Source organism: Heptranchias perlo, unplaced genomic scaffold (assembly GCF_035084215.1).
Source record: "Heptranchias perlo isolate sHepPer1 unplaced genomic scaffold, sHepPer1.hap1 HAP1_SCAFFOLD_134, whole genome shotgun sequence".
NCBI classification, from domain to species: Eukaryota; Metazoa; Chordata; class Chondrichthyes; order Hexanchiformes; family Hexanchidae; genus Heptranchias; species Heptranchias perlo.
The window spans coordinates 1,244,004-1,258,964 of record NW_027138580.1 but is presented as its reverse complement, the minus strand read 5'-3'; the positions used below and the strand labels follow the sequence as shown (position 1 = coordinate 1,258,964).

General features: G+C 48.6%; 1 pseudogene; it reads left to right on the top strand.

Moving 5' to 3' along the window:
• Positions 1-5,771: 5,771 nt before the first annotated feature.
• LOC137308628 (zinc finger protein 850-like) overlaps positions 5,772-14,961 on the top strand; it is a 62,348-nt pseudogene continuing 53,158 nt past the window's right edge.

Genomic DNA, 14,961 nt, shown 5'->3' with positions numbered 1-14,961 from the left:
ACTGGTGTCTCTCACTCTCCCCTTGTTGCTCTCCGGACACTGACTGATGTCTCTCACTCTCCCCTTGTTGCTGTCAGTACACTGACTGGTGTCTCTCACTCTCCCCTTGTGACTGTCAGTGCACTGACTGGTGTCTCTCACTCTCCCCTTGTTGCTGTCAGTGCACTGACTGGTGTCTCTCACTCTCCCCTTGTTGCTGTCAGTACACTGACTGGTGTGTCTCACTCTCCGCTTGTTACAGTCAGCACACCGACTGTTGTCTCACTCTCTCCCCTTTTTACTGTAAGTGCACTGACTCATGCATCTCACTCTCCCCCTTGTTACTGTCAGTACACTGACTGGTGTCTCTCACTCACCCCATTTTGCTGTCAGTACACTGACTGGTGTCTCTCACTCTCCCCTTGTGACTGTCAGTACACTGACTGGTGTCTCCCTCTCTCTCCTTGTTACTCTCAGTACACTGACTGGTGTCTCCCTCTCTCCCCTTGTTACTCTCAGTACACTGACTGGTGTCTCCTTCTCTCCCCTTGTTACTCTCAGTGCACTGACTGGTGTCTCTCACTCTCCCCTTGTTACTCTCAGTACACTGACTGGTGTCTCCCTCTCTCCCCTTGTTGCTGTCAGTACACTGACTGGTGTCTCTCACTCTCCCCTTGTTACTGTCAGCACACTGACTCGTGTATCTCACTCTCCCCTTGTTGCTGTCAGTACTCTGACTGGTGTCTCTCACTCTCCCCTTGTTACTGTCAGTACACTGACTGGTGTCTCTCACTCTCCCCTTGTTGCAGTCAGTACACTGACTGGTGTCTCTCACTCTCCCCTTGTTGCTGTCAGTCCACTGACTGGTGTCTCTCACTCTCCCCTTGTTGCAGTCAGTGCACTGACTGGTGTCTCTCACTCTCCCCTTGTTACTGTCAGTCCACTGACTGGTGTCTCTCACGCTCCCCTTGTTACTCTCCGTGCACTGACTGGTGTCTCTCTCACTCTCCCCTTGTTACTGTCAGTACACTGACTGGTGTCTCTCACAAACCCCTTGTTGCTGTCAGTGCACTGACTGGTGTCTCTCTCACTCTCCCCTTGTTGCTGTCAGTACACTGACTGGTGTCTCTCACTCTCCCCTTGTTACTGTCAGTGCACTGACTGGTGTCTCTCACTCTCCCCTTGTTACTGTCAGTACACTGACTGGTGTCTCTCCCTCTCCCCTTGTTGCTGTCAGTGCACTGACTGGTGTCTCTCTCTCTCCCCTTGTTACTGTCAGTACACTGACTGGTATCTCTCACTCTCCCCTTGTTGCAGTCAGCACACTGACTGGTGTCTCTCACTCTCCCCTTGTTACTGACAGTACACTGACTGGTGTCTCTCACTCTCCCCTTGTTGCAGTCAGTGCACTGACTGGTGTCTCTCACTCTCCCCTTGTTGCTGTCAGTGCACAGACTGGTGTCTCTCACTCTCCCCTTGTTGCAGTCAGTGCACTGACTGGTGTCTCTCACTCTCCCCTTGTTGCAGTCAGTGCACTGACTCGTGTCTCTCACTCTCCCCTTGTTGCTGTCAGCTCACTGACTGGTGTCTCTCACTCTCCCCTTGTTGCTGTCAGTGCACTGACTGGTGTCTCTCTCTCTCTCCCCTTGTTACTGTCAGTACACTGACTGGTATCTCTCACTCTCCCCTTGTTGCAGTCAGTGCACTGACTGGTGTCTCTCACTCTCCCCTTGTTACTGACAGTACACTGACTGGTGTCTCTCACTCTCCCCTTGTTGCAGTCAGCACACTGACTGGTGTCTCTCACTCTCCCCTTGTTGCTGTCAGTACACTGACTGGTGTCTCTCACTCTCCCCTTGTTACTGTCAGTCCACTGACTGGTGTCTCTCACTCTCCCCTTGTTACTGTCAGTCCACTGACTGGTGTCTCTCACTCTCCCCCTATTACTGTCAGTACACTGACTGGTGTCTCTCTCTTTCCCCTTGTTAGTGTCAGTACACTGACTGGTGTCTCACACTCTCCCCTTGTTACTGTCAGTTCACTGACTGGTGTCTCTCACTCTCTCCTAGTTCCTGTCAGTGCACTGACTGGTGTCTCTAACTCTCCCCTTGTTGCTCTCCGTACACTGACTGATGTCTCTCACTCTCCCCTTGTTACTGTCAGTCCACTGACTGGTGTCTCTCACTCTCCCCTTGTTAATGTCAGCACACTGACTGGTGTATCTCACTCTCCCCTTGTTACTGTCAGTGCACTGACTGGTGTCTCTCACTCTCCCCTTGTTGCTGTCAGTGCACTGACTGGTGTCTCTCACTCTCCCCTTGTTACTGTCAGTACACTGACTGGTGTCTCTCACTCTCCCCTTGTTACTGTCAGTACACTGACTGGTGTCTCTCACTCTCCCCTTGATACTCTCAGGACACTGACTGATGTCTCTCACTCTCCCCTTGTTGCAGTCAGTACACTGACTGGTGTCTCTCACGAACCCCTTGTTATTGTAAGTGCACTGACTGGTGTCTCTCACTCTCCCCTTGTTGCTGTCAGTGCACTGACTGGTGTCTCTCTCACTCTCCCCTTGTTGCTGTCAGTACACTGACTGGTGTCTCTCACTCTCCCCTTGTTACTGTCAGTGCACTGACTGGTGTCTCTCACTCTCCCCTTGTTACTGTCAGTACACTGACTGGTGTCTCTCCCTCTCCCCTTGTTGCTGTCAGTGCACTGACTGGTGTCTCTCTCTCTCCCCTTGTTACTGTCAGTACACTGACTGGTATCTCTCACTCTCCCCTTGTTGCAGTCAGCACACTGACTGGTGTCTCTCACTCTCCCCTTGTTACTGACAGTACACTGACTGGTGTCTCTCACTCTCCCCTTGTTGCAGTCAGTGCACTGACTGGTGTCTCTCACTCTCCCCTTGTTGCTGTCAGTGCACAGACTGGTGTCTCTCACTCTCCCCTTGTTGCAGTCAGTGCACTGACTGGTGTCTCTCACTCTCCCCTTGTTGCAGTCAGTGCACTGACTCGTGTCTCTCACTCTCCCCTTGTTGCTGTCAGCTCACTGACTGGTGTCTCTCACTCTCCCCTTGTTGCTGTCAGTGCACTGACTGGTGTCTCTCTCTCTCTCCCCTTGTTACTGTCAGTACACTGACTGGTATCTCTCACTCTCCCCTTGTTGCAGTCAGTGCACTGACTGGTGTCTCTCACTCTCCCCTTGTTACTGACAGTACACTGACTGGTGTCTCTCACTCTCCCCTTGTTGCAGTCAGCACACTGACTGGTGTCTCTCACTCTCCCCTTGTTGCTGTCAGTACACTGACTGGTGTCTCTCACTCTCCCCTTGTTACTGTCAGTCCACTGACTGGTGTCTCTCACTCTCCCCTTGTTACTGTCAGTCCACTGACTGGTGTCTCTCACTCTCCCCCTATTACTGTCAGTACACTGACTGGTGTCTCTCTCTTTCCCCTTGTTAGTGTCAGTACACTGACTGGTGTCTCACACTCTCCCCTTGTTACTGTCAGTTCACTGACTGGTGTCTCTCACTCTCTCCTAGTTCCTGTCAGTGCACTGACTGGTGTCTCTAACTCTCCCCTTGTTGCTCTCCGTACACTGACTGATGTCTCTCACTCTCCCCTAGTTCCTGTCAGTGCACTGACTGGTGTCTCTCACTCTCCCCTTGTTAATGTCAGCACACTGACTGGTGTATCTCACTCTCCCCTTGTTACTGTCAGTGCACTGACTGGTGTCTCTCACTCTCCCCTTGTTGCTGTCAGTGCACTGACTGGTGTCTCTCACTCTCCCCTTGTTACTGTCAGTACACTGACTGGTGTCTCTCACTCTCCCCTTGTTACTGTCAGTACACTGACTGGTGTCTCTCACTCTCCCCTTGATACTCTCAGGACACTGACTGATGTCTCTCACTCTCCCCTTGTTGCAGTCAGTACACTGACTGGTGTCTCTCACTCTCCCCTTGTTACTGACAGTACACTGACTGGTGTCTCTCACTCTCCCCTTGTTGCAGTCAGCACACTGACTGGTGTCTCTCACTCTCCCCTTGTTGCTGTCAGTACACTGACTGGTGTCTCTCACTCTCCCCTTGTTACTGTCAGTCCACTGACTGGTGTCTCTCACTCTCCCCTTGTTACTGTCAGTTCACTGACTGGTGTCTCTCACTCTCTCCTAGTTCCTGTCAGTACACTGACTGGTGTCTCTCACTCTCCCCTTGTTAATGTCAGCACACTGACTGGTGTATCTCACTCTCCCCTTGTTACTGTCAGTGCACTGACTGGTGTCTCTCACTCTCCCCTTGTTGCTGTCAGTGCACTGACTGGTGTCTCTCACTCTCCCCTTGTTACTGTCAGTACACTGACTGGTGTCTCTCACTCTCCCCTTGTTACTGTCAGTACACTGACTGGTGTCTCTCACTCTCCCCTTGATACTCTCAGGACACTGACTGATGTCTCTCACTCTCCCCTTGTTGCAGTCAGTACACTGACTGGTGTCTCTCACTCTCCCCTTGTTGCTGTCAGTCCACTGACTGGTGTCTCTCTCTCTCCCCTTGTTACTGTCAGTACACTGACTGGTGTCTCTCACTCTCCCCTTGTTGCTGTCAGCACACTGACTGGTGTCTCTCACTCTCCCCTTGTTGCTGTCAGTGCACTGACTGGTGTCTCTCACTCTCCCCTTGTTACAGTCAGTGCACTGACTGGTGTCTCTCACTCTCCCCTTGTTCCTGTCAGTGCACTGACTGGTGTGTCTCACTCTCCCCCTATTACTGTCAGTACACTGACTGGTGTCTCTCACTCTCTCCTAGTTCCTGTCAGTACACTGACTGGTGTCTCTCTCTCTCCCCTTGTTACTCTCCGTACACTGACTGATGTCTCTCACTCTCCCCTTGTTGCTGTCAGTACACTGACTGGTGTCTCTCTCTCTCCCCTTGTTACTCTCCGTACACTGACTGATGTCTCTCACTCTCCCCTTGTTGCAGTCAGTACACTGACTGGTGTCTCTCACTCTCCCCTTGTTGCTGTCAGCACACTGACTGGTGTCTCTCACTCTCCCCTTGTTGCTGTCAGTCCACTGACTGGTGTCTCTCACTCTCCCCTTGTTGCAGTCAGTGCACTGACTGGTGTCTCTCACTCTCCCCTTGTTGCTGTCAGTGCACTGACTGGTGTCTCTCACTCTCCCCTTGTTACTGTCAGTCCACTGACTGGTGTCTCTCACTCTCCCCTTGTTACAGTCAGTGCACTGACTGGTGTCTCTCTCTCTCCCCTTGTTACTCTCCGTGCATTGACTGATGTCACTCACTCTCCCCTTGTTACTGTCACTACACTGACTGGTGTCTCTCTCTCTCCCCTTGTTGCGGTCAGCACACTGACTGGTGTGTCTCTCTCGCCCCTTGTTACTCTCACGACACTTTGATTGCCTTGACAACGGGCAGTTGGAAAGATAATCCACAATCACCACGTATTGTTCTCTGACTATAAATGCGGTACCTTCCATGGAATCCCACACTCACCTGATGAAGGAGGAAGCTTCCGAAAGCTTGTGATTTTCAAATAAAACTGTTGGACTATAACCTGGTGTTGGAAGATTCCTCACATTTGTCCACCCCAGTCCATCACCGGCATCTCCGCATCACGTCCTTCAGAGAAGGGAACCTGCCATGGCGTCTGGGCCAACACATGAAAAATAAAGGCGAGTAATGGCGGCGGTGGGCCCCCACAATCCCCCGCGCCCCAGAAACCCCTCTATCTCTTCCCCTGCTCAGACTGCGCATGCTCCCCCAGGCCGCGCCCTGCATTCTGGGAGCAGCCTCGGGCCTGTCGTTTTGTCGCTCAGTCGGACTCGGTGGAAACGGGAGAAGAAAACCGGGAATAAAAAGGCGGCGGGTAGGACCGGGGGGCGGGGCGGGGGGACGGGAGCCGCCGGACCATCGAGTGCGCGCCTCACCTCCCCGGCGGGCGGTCGGTCGGTCGCGGCCGCCATTAAAATCGATCCGCTCGGTGAGGCTCCGGGACCCGCACCGCGCATGCTCCGGCCGCTAGCCCCGCGCCTGCGCACTGCGCCCCATTCCCCAGAGCTGCCAAAGCAAGAGTTGCATTCGAGCAGCGCCTGTCCCATCCTCAGGGCCCCTCCCCCTCCCCCTCCCCCTCCCACACACAGCCCAGCAGCTGCTGGTGAAGTTGCAGCCACTGTTGCAATGCAGTCAGTGCATGAGAACATAATGCACAGCAGGATCCCACAAGCAGCACCGAGCAGGTGATCTGGTTTTTTGAGGTGGTCGGTTGAGGGAGAAACTCTCCTGCTCTCCTTTGCGGTGGTGGCCGCGGGATCTTTTGCGTCCACCCCGAGAGGGGCAGGCAGGGGCTTCGGTTTAACGTCTCATCCGATGGACGGCCCCTCCGACCGTGCGACACTCCCTCGGTACCGACCCTCCGACAGCGCGGAGATCCCTCGGTACCGACCCTCCGACAGTGTGACCCTCCCTCAGTACTGACCCTCCGACAGCGCGGCGCTCCCTCGGTACCGACCCTCCGACAGCGCGGCGCTCCCTCAGTACTGACCCTCCGACAGCGCGGCGCTCCCTCAGTACCGACCCTCCGACAGCGCGGCGCTCCCTCAGTACTGACCCTCCGACAGCGCGGCGCTCCCTCGGTGTCGACCCTCCGACAGTGTGACGCTCCCTCAGTACTGACCCTCCGACAGCGCGGAGCTCCCTCGGTACCGACACTCCAACAGCGCGGCGCTCCCTCGGTACCGACCCTCCGACAGCGCGGCGCTCCCTCGGTACCGACCCTCCGACAGCGCGGCGCTCCCTCGGTACCGACCCTCCGACAGCGCGGCGCTCCCTCGGTACCGACCCTCCGACAGCGCGGCGCTCCCTCGGTACCGACCCTCCGACAGCGCGGCGGTCCCTCGGTACCGACCCTCCGACAGCGCGGCGGTCCCTCGGTACCGACCCTCCGACAGCGCGGCGCTCCCTCGGTACCGACCCTCCGACAGCGCGGCGCTCCCTCGGTACTGACCCTCCGACAGAGCGGCGCTCCCTCAGTCCCGACCCTCCGACAGTACCGTGAGCCGAAAGATGTGCATTTGGAGCGGAGAACCAGTGACACACTGCGTAACCGGGTGCAAACATTCATTCTCAGCCCAGACATCACTTCGAGAAAGGAATAAAATTCATTTTATTTGATTTTAAATGGTTTAATTTACAAATTGAATCGACAAGGTGCCACATAAAAGATTATTGCTCAAGATAAAGAATCACTGGATTGGGGGTAATATTCTGGCATGGGTGGAGGATTGGTTATCGAACAGGAAGCAGAGAGTTGGGATAAACGGTTCATTCTCGGACTGGCAACCAGTAGCCAGTGGTGTTCCGCAGGGGTCGGTGCTGGGTCCCCACCTCTTTACAATCTATATTAACGATTTGGAGGAGGGGACCGAGTGTAATACATCAAAGTTTGCAGATGATACAAAGATGGGATGGAAAGTAGAGAGTGAGGAGGACATAAAAAACCTACAGGGGGATATAGACAGGCTGGGTGAGTGGGTGGAGATTTGGCAGATGCAATACGATATTGGAAAATGTGAGGTTATGCACTTTGGCAGGAAGAATCAGAGAGCAAGTTATTATCTTAATTGCGAGAAACTGGAAAGTACTGCAGTACAAAGGGATCTGGGGGTCCTAGTGCAAGAAAATCAAGAAGTTAGTATGCAGGTGCAGCAGGTGATCAAGAAGGCCAACGGAATGTTGGCGTTTATTGCTAGGGGGATAGAATATAAAAACAGGGAGGTATTGCTGCAGTTTTCTCAGGTATTGGTGAGACCGCACCTGGAATACTGCATACAGTTTTGGTGTCCATACTTAAGAAAAGACATACTTGCTCTCGAGGCAGTACAAAGAAGGTTCACTCGGGGGATGAGGGGGTGGACATATGAGGAGAGGTTGAGTAGATTGGGACTCTACTCATTGGAGTTCAGAAGAATGAGAGGCGATCTTATTGAAACATATAAGATTGTGAAGGGGCTTGATCGGGTGGATGCGGTAAGGATGTTCCCAGCGATGGGTGAAACTAGAACGAGGGGGCATAATCTTAGAATAAGGGGCTGCTCTTTCAAAACTGAGATGAGGAGAAACTTCTTCACTCAGAGGGTGGTAGGTCTGTGGAATTTGCTGCCCCAGGAAGCTGTGGAAGCTACATCATTAAATAAATTGAAAACAGAAATAGACAGTTTCCTAGAAGTAAAGGGAATTAGGGGTTACGGGGAGCGGGCAGGAAATTGGACATGAATTTAGATTTGAGGTTAGGATCAGATCAGCCATGATCTTATTGAATGGCGGAGCAGGCTCGAGGGGCCGATTGGCCTACTCCTGCTCCTATTTCTTATGTTCTTATGTTTGTGTCATTGTATTTCCCAACACAGATTCAAGGCTTCATTTTTTTGAACGTGGAAGGAGAAATGTTTGTCTGTTGTGTCTGTGGGAAAAGATTTCAAACATCAGTGTGAGTGGAAAATCACCGAGACACACACACCCGAGTGAGAGTGTTCCAGTGCACTGAGTGTGGAAAGAGCTTTAACCAGTTACACAGCCTGAAAAAACATCGCACCGTTCACAGCGGGGAGAAACCGTCCACGTGTTCTGTGTGTGGACGAGGCTTCAACTGATCGTCCAACCTGGAGAGACACAAGGACACCCGGACCATGGAGAAACCGTGGAAATGTGGGGACTGTGGGAAGGGATTCACTTCCCCATCCCAGCTGGAAACTCATCGACGCAGTCACACCGGGGAGAGGCCGTTCACCTGCTCCGTGTGTGGGAAGGGATTCACTCAGTCATTCAATCTGCTGAGACACCAGCATATTCACACCGGGGAGAGGCAGTTCACCTGCTCCGTGTGTGGGAAGGGATTCACTCGGTCGTCCCGCCTGCTGACACACCAGCGAGTTCACACTGGGGAGAGGCCGTTCACCTGCTCCGTGTGTGGGAAGGGATTCCCTCGGTCGTCCCGCCTGCTGACACACCAGCGAGTTCACACCGGGGAGAGGCCGTTCACCTGCTCCATGTGTGGGGAAGGATTCACTCAGCGCTCCATCCTGCTGGCACACCAGCGAGTTCACACCGGGGAGAGGCCGTTCACCTGCTCCGTGTGCGGGAAGGGATTCACTTGTCCATCCCACCTGCTGACACACCAGCGAGTTCACACCGGGGAGAGGCCATTCACCTGCTCCGTGTGCGGGGAGGGATTCACTCAGTCATCTCATCTGCTGACACACCAGCGAGTTCACACCGGGGAGAAGCCGTTCACCTGCTCCGTGTGTGGGAAGGGATTCACTCAGCGTTCCACCCTGCTGACACACCAGCGAGTTCACACCGGGGAGAGGCCGTTCACCTGCTCCGTGTGCGGGAAGGGATTCACTCGGTCGTCACGCCTGTTGACACACCAGCGAGTTCACCAGTGACTGCAGGCGGTTGGATTCTGCTGTTATTGCTGCTGTTAATCACATCCAGGACTGAACCATGTTCATTCTGGCAGTTGTTCGAATTTACAATGTTAGAATTTGCTTTGTTCTCAATCAAAGTTAATCACATCTCGATATGTGTTAATATCAGAGGCTCGCAAGAACAACAGAGGCCCGCCAGTCATCACATTATCTATCTGGGATGCCCAGGACATGGACTGTCCCTTTGTATTGCCAGGCAGGAGACATCAAGTTAAACTTTAAGCAATTAAACTATTAACACGGCCATTATGTCGAGGTCTGGAGGAATCTCACTTCAATATATATTCTGGGCATTGTGGAAATGCATAAAGAGATACCTGAGCAGATTAATTTTCGAATACCCTTAAACCATAAAAAGAAGAAATGCATGATGGATAGTTGACCATATTAACTGACCAGCTGAATATAATAGAAAGCTTATATTTTAGTTTCTCACCAAAGACATACCGAAGCGCTCTTGTTCGCTTATGTTGATAACTGTCTGACTAACAGAAATGAATGACCATATAGCTTTGAGACTAGGTACGGACCTACTGATAAAAAAGACTGTTTATTCAGGAAAAGTACTTTCCCAGGCCTGTGTGTAACATCACGAGGCAGTCATGAGGAACCAGAGGGTGGGTTCCCAATTTAATTGACTAACTACCTGAACCAATAAAGAATGTACATGTACGCCCATATTCTACACAGGTAGGCGTTATTGATTAAACTGTCTAAATGTGAACTGTTTCCTTTGTTCAGTGAAGAGGTTGTTCTGACCATTGTTCAGAGCACAGCTTCCCTTGTATACAAGTTTCTTTTAATAAATTCTTACTTGTCTGAAAATAAGTGTTTGGAGTTAATGCATTGGATATAATAGGGAATAAGTTTTCGACAGTTCTTGGAGGTCCCACCGAGATCGCTTGTGATCCCCGGTAAGTACGGATACAGGTTGTCTGTACAAGCCCAGACACACAGCGATTAGTAAGTGTATGCATTAGCTGACGTGACTAATTCTTCTGTTTGCCTTTAGGAATTGGAAGGCAATCATAGGAAATGTGTTTCGTATGGACAAGGAAAGAAAAAAAAAGGGAAAAAAAAAGAGAGAGATGCGCGACAGATTACTCGATATTGTCAGCTGTGGTGTTGTAGTAAAGGGCTGAGAGAGAGCAATAACGGAGTCGATCTGTGATACCGGTGATTACTCGAGTGACATTGAGGTTGCTGTGAGGACCAACAGACGGTCAGCTGCTGGTGGAAAAAAAAGAGGCGCCAGGAAAAGAGAAAAGGTAACCAGTTTCCAGACTTGTTTCAAAAAAATTTTTAAGTGTGAAGTTGTAATTTGGACAAGTGCAGACTAGATGTTGCGTAATTCGGAAAAGTGTGAAATTACAAGTCTAGTGGCGACAAACGCAGACTGGTGTGGATGTCGCTGATTCGGAAAAGTGTGAAATTCTGGTTTACCTAAATTAAGTGTTTGGATAGAAACACTAATAGTGTTCCCCCTTCTCAAAAGGAGAAGCACTGATAGGAAACAGTGTTCCCCCTGCTCAAGGGGAGAAGCACTGATAGGAATCAGTGTTCCCCCTGCTCAAGGGGAGAAGCACTGATAGGAATCAATGTTCCCCCTGCTCAAGGGGAGAAGCACTTAAAGGAAACAGTGTTCCCCCTGCTCAAGGGGAGAAGCACTGATAGGAATCAGTGTTCCCCCTGCTCAAGGGGAGAAGCACTTAAAGGAAACAGTGTTCCCCCTGCTCAAGGGGAGAAGCACTGATAGGAATCAGTGTTCCCCCTGCTCAAGGGGAGAAGCACTTAAAGGAAACAGTGTTCCCCCTGCTCAAGGGGAGAAGCACTGATAGGAATCAGTGTTCCCCCTGCTCAAGGGGAGAAGCACTGATAGGAAACAGTGTTCCCCCTGCTCAAGGGGAGAAGCACTGATAGGAATCAGTGTTCCCCCTGCTCAAGGGGAGAAGCACTTTTGAAAAAAATCTTGCATAAGTCAGCTGATTCAACTAAGTGCAGACGTTTCTTTCACGCACCGAGCCTGAGCTGGTTATTAAGGCCAGGACCCTACAGTAGGTGTAGAGAACACATGACGTCTTGTCTGATCAGCTGAGTTGTCAAGTGCGGATAGGAGACCGTGATATCGTTGTGTAGTATTTTGTACCGATTGTAAATCGAATCCCTCCAAAGGGAACACCTGCTGCTCACATGTACAGAAACTTTGGGAAAGAAACAACGGACGAGTTGATAGTTTGGTCCAAATGGACCAGGACTAAAAAAAATCCTTTTCCCGAAGACGGTACATTTAATATGGATAGAATTAAGTGTTTAGAAAAATGTTTAAAAGACAGAGACCCGAGAAAGAAAGGTTCTTTTGTTTTCAGTGTACCGTCTCTTTAAAAAGCCTGTCCTTATTGTGAGTGTTTTCTGTCGGTGTTGTGGGCCACGCCCCCTTCTTACTGCGTCTTACGTGTTTTCCTCTTTTGTGTAATGTATCTGTTTTGTCTTGTGTTTAATTCTGATATTGCTGAATTAAAATTGGAGTTATTGAGGTTAAGTGACCTATTAAATTCTGGTTCTTATAAAATGTGAGCATGACAAATTCCAGACATGGGATCTTCAAAAAAAAAAATTGGCATTTTAAATTTTTATCTTGTGATTGGCTGTGGTTAAAAAAAAAAAGGTGCCAAAATAAATAACGGGACAGATAAAAAAAAAAGCTATCTGGTATCACCGTGATAGGAAAAGTCAGAAAACTGGAACAGCTCGGAGAGTTGGTTATAATCACACCCACTAAAAGTATGTGAAAAAAAATAAATTGGACAGCAAATTATAAAACTTACGAAGCAAGTATAAATTGAAGGGGACCTAAACAAAAGTTGATCACAACAATCTGGAAATACTAGACTAACTATAAACTAAAATGTACGATGGGAGATGTTATTTCCCGGTATGAATTTTTTAAAAATAGAATTAATGTGAAAATGACATTGACGTATGCTGAGAACGCTGCGTGAATCTGATATCTGGCTCCGTCGTTTTGTTACTGAAAAAAAAAGTTAACCCCTTCCAAGGACACTGACATCTGTTTTCAATTCACCGAGCAACAACCTTTGCATTTATATAAAATAATTGACAAAATGAGGTTTAATTGTAAAGGAAAAGATAAAGTGCAGCTTTAAAGAATTACAAGTTACAGTTGCAGGATGATCTCTGGTTATAAATTAATTTGATCTTCGAAGCATTTTGCGCTATTGTGATTGATTCCTCCCCCCACCCCTTAAGGTTTTTACAAGCAAGAAATAACTAACCCTTATTTCCGTATTGCTGAAGTTAAGTATTTGGACTGCACTAGTTTTTTTTAAGATGTTGGTCTGACACCTTTGGAGTCACAGCATTCTGAAAGTGGAAAGAGCAGGTACTGTTTAAACAGTTTTATTGTCTCTTGATAAAAACAATGATTTTTGTGAATTTTGAAGGGAGACACCCTCTTTCTTCAGGGTGTATGGTGAGGATCCTTGAACCCTCCTCCCCTGAGCGAATAGATTGAAAAAAAAGACGGTGATAATGATCATATTGGATTTTAATTGTCGTCTGAAGGATAAGATTAGGGAACAGGCTGTTTGCAAAGCTAAAGCAGAGTCTGAAAAGAAAGTAAATAAGCTGCAAGCAAACAAGTTGGTTAATAAGAAACATTGGAGAAAACACTATGATTAAAATAAATCTCAAAAATAGTGTGCAAAATATATAGTGTAAAGCAATCCACAAATGTGAGAAGTGAAAAAATATCAGTCAAACCTGTGTGAGGAGAAAATTTGAAGCCAAAAATCGCCAAAAAAGTTAATTTGCTGAGGTCTAGCAAGGTGGTATGTGGAAACTTAATCTCAGAGGGAGAAGTATCACATTACTGCTACCACGAGAGCCAGTTAATGTTAACCCCTTCCATCCCAAGAAGCCAGACTGTCATGCCAAGAGCAGTTCAAACAGATAGAAATGACCCAGTCGGTTGAGAACTGTCTGGGGCTTGCCCAGAACACAGGTGAACATGAGGTAACAATTGGTATAGGTTATGCAATTAAAATTGACCCAATTACTCGGAAATGCCAAAGGCTACAATTGACTGAGATATAAGTTTCCACACAGACAATGCTACAGTGAGAAAAAAAATTGATAAGAAAGGTGAATGTAAAACAAATCGTATGAAGAGAAAGCATAGGTTGGACAATTGGAAGTCCATTACTTGAGCTATGTACTGACACAGGGTACTAAACGCCTATCAGTTTTACCCCGCCACAGTAATGATAAGGAAGTTCGACAAGTTCTGGGGCTATTCAATTTTATTTGAAACTATTCACGAATAATAGCTCCAATACAAGATCTGACCAAAGAGGGGAGACCTTCCCTGACAAATTATATAACTCGCATTGAGAATGCTAAGAAAACTCAACAATTAGATCAACACCTCCTAACTCAAGTGTTAAAACAAAGCACGACATGGAATGGAGGTGGACATCGTAAAAGAGATGGACAAATATGGAGACGTAAAGATCTGTGATAAATGATAAAGCAACTGGCTTTAATACGGGTGCCTCAGTTGTTAACACCATTGATTTGGACATCTTGAAAACACAGAGATTAGGACTTGGAGTTAGAAATTCCAGTCTGCAGCCCTGCGTACATCTGTATGTGGGAGAGACAGTGTTTATTTCAGACAGGCTGCGTGGTCCAGAGAGAGAGAGAGGGGGACTAGGCAATTTCTCTCTCCTGTTTTATTTTCTGGATTTGTTTTGGGTAAAGGGATTATTCCTTTGGACAAAATAAATAATAAATGATGATTTGACAAATTAACCCCTTGTGCTCTCAAGAAGAGCCGCAATGGATTTTCTGTGTTTCTTTTAAAACAGGTGACCCTGGTTTTTGGGACCACGTGAGTGTTGATGGTGCAGGATTACCAAGAGTAGTTCTTTGACATAAAATGGCTTCACAAAGTTACGGTGCAACCTTTGCTGGAGAAATTTGGTGCAGGAAACGATCCAGTGGTGTTAAAAATTTAAGACTTTAACTGCAGACATCAGCAGATACCAAATGTCACAGCGTGGTGATATCAACCTGATTCTTTTCTTTTGAAAACATTTTGATTTGTTTTGTTTTAACCCATTTATTGTCTTCCGGGACAGAGTGCACGAGGTGGGAAGATATGGGAGTTACATCCAAAAGTAATTACGAGCACTTCATCTCTACTATAAAACCACAAAGCCTGGACATAATTTGTTTCTGAAATTGGAATTGATAAGAAAAATTTATATGAGTTGCTATTCAAGCACTCGAGAAGATATTTTAAAATGGTTCCTATTGAATGCTGTGTATCAAGGAAGAATTCTTTTCGAGAGGGAAGAAAATTTTACATTGACAAGTCCTGTCAGTCCAACAATACTGCTCTCAAGTTGGGATAATTGTGAAATGATAGAAGGGACTCGGGCACAATGTAGTGGGATATTTT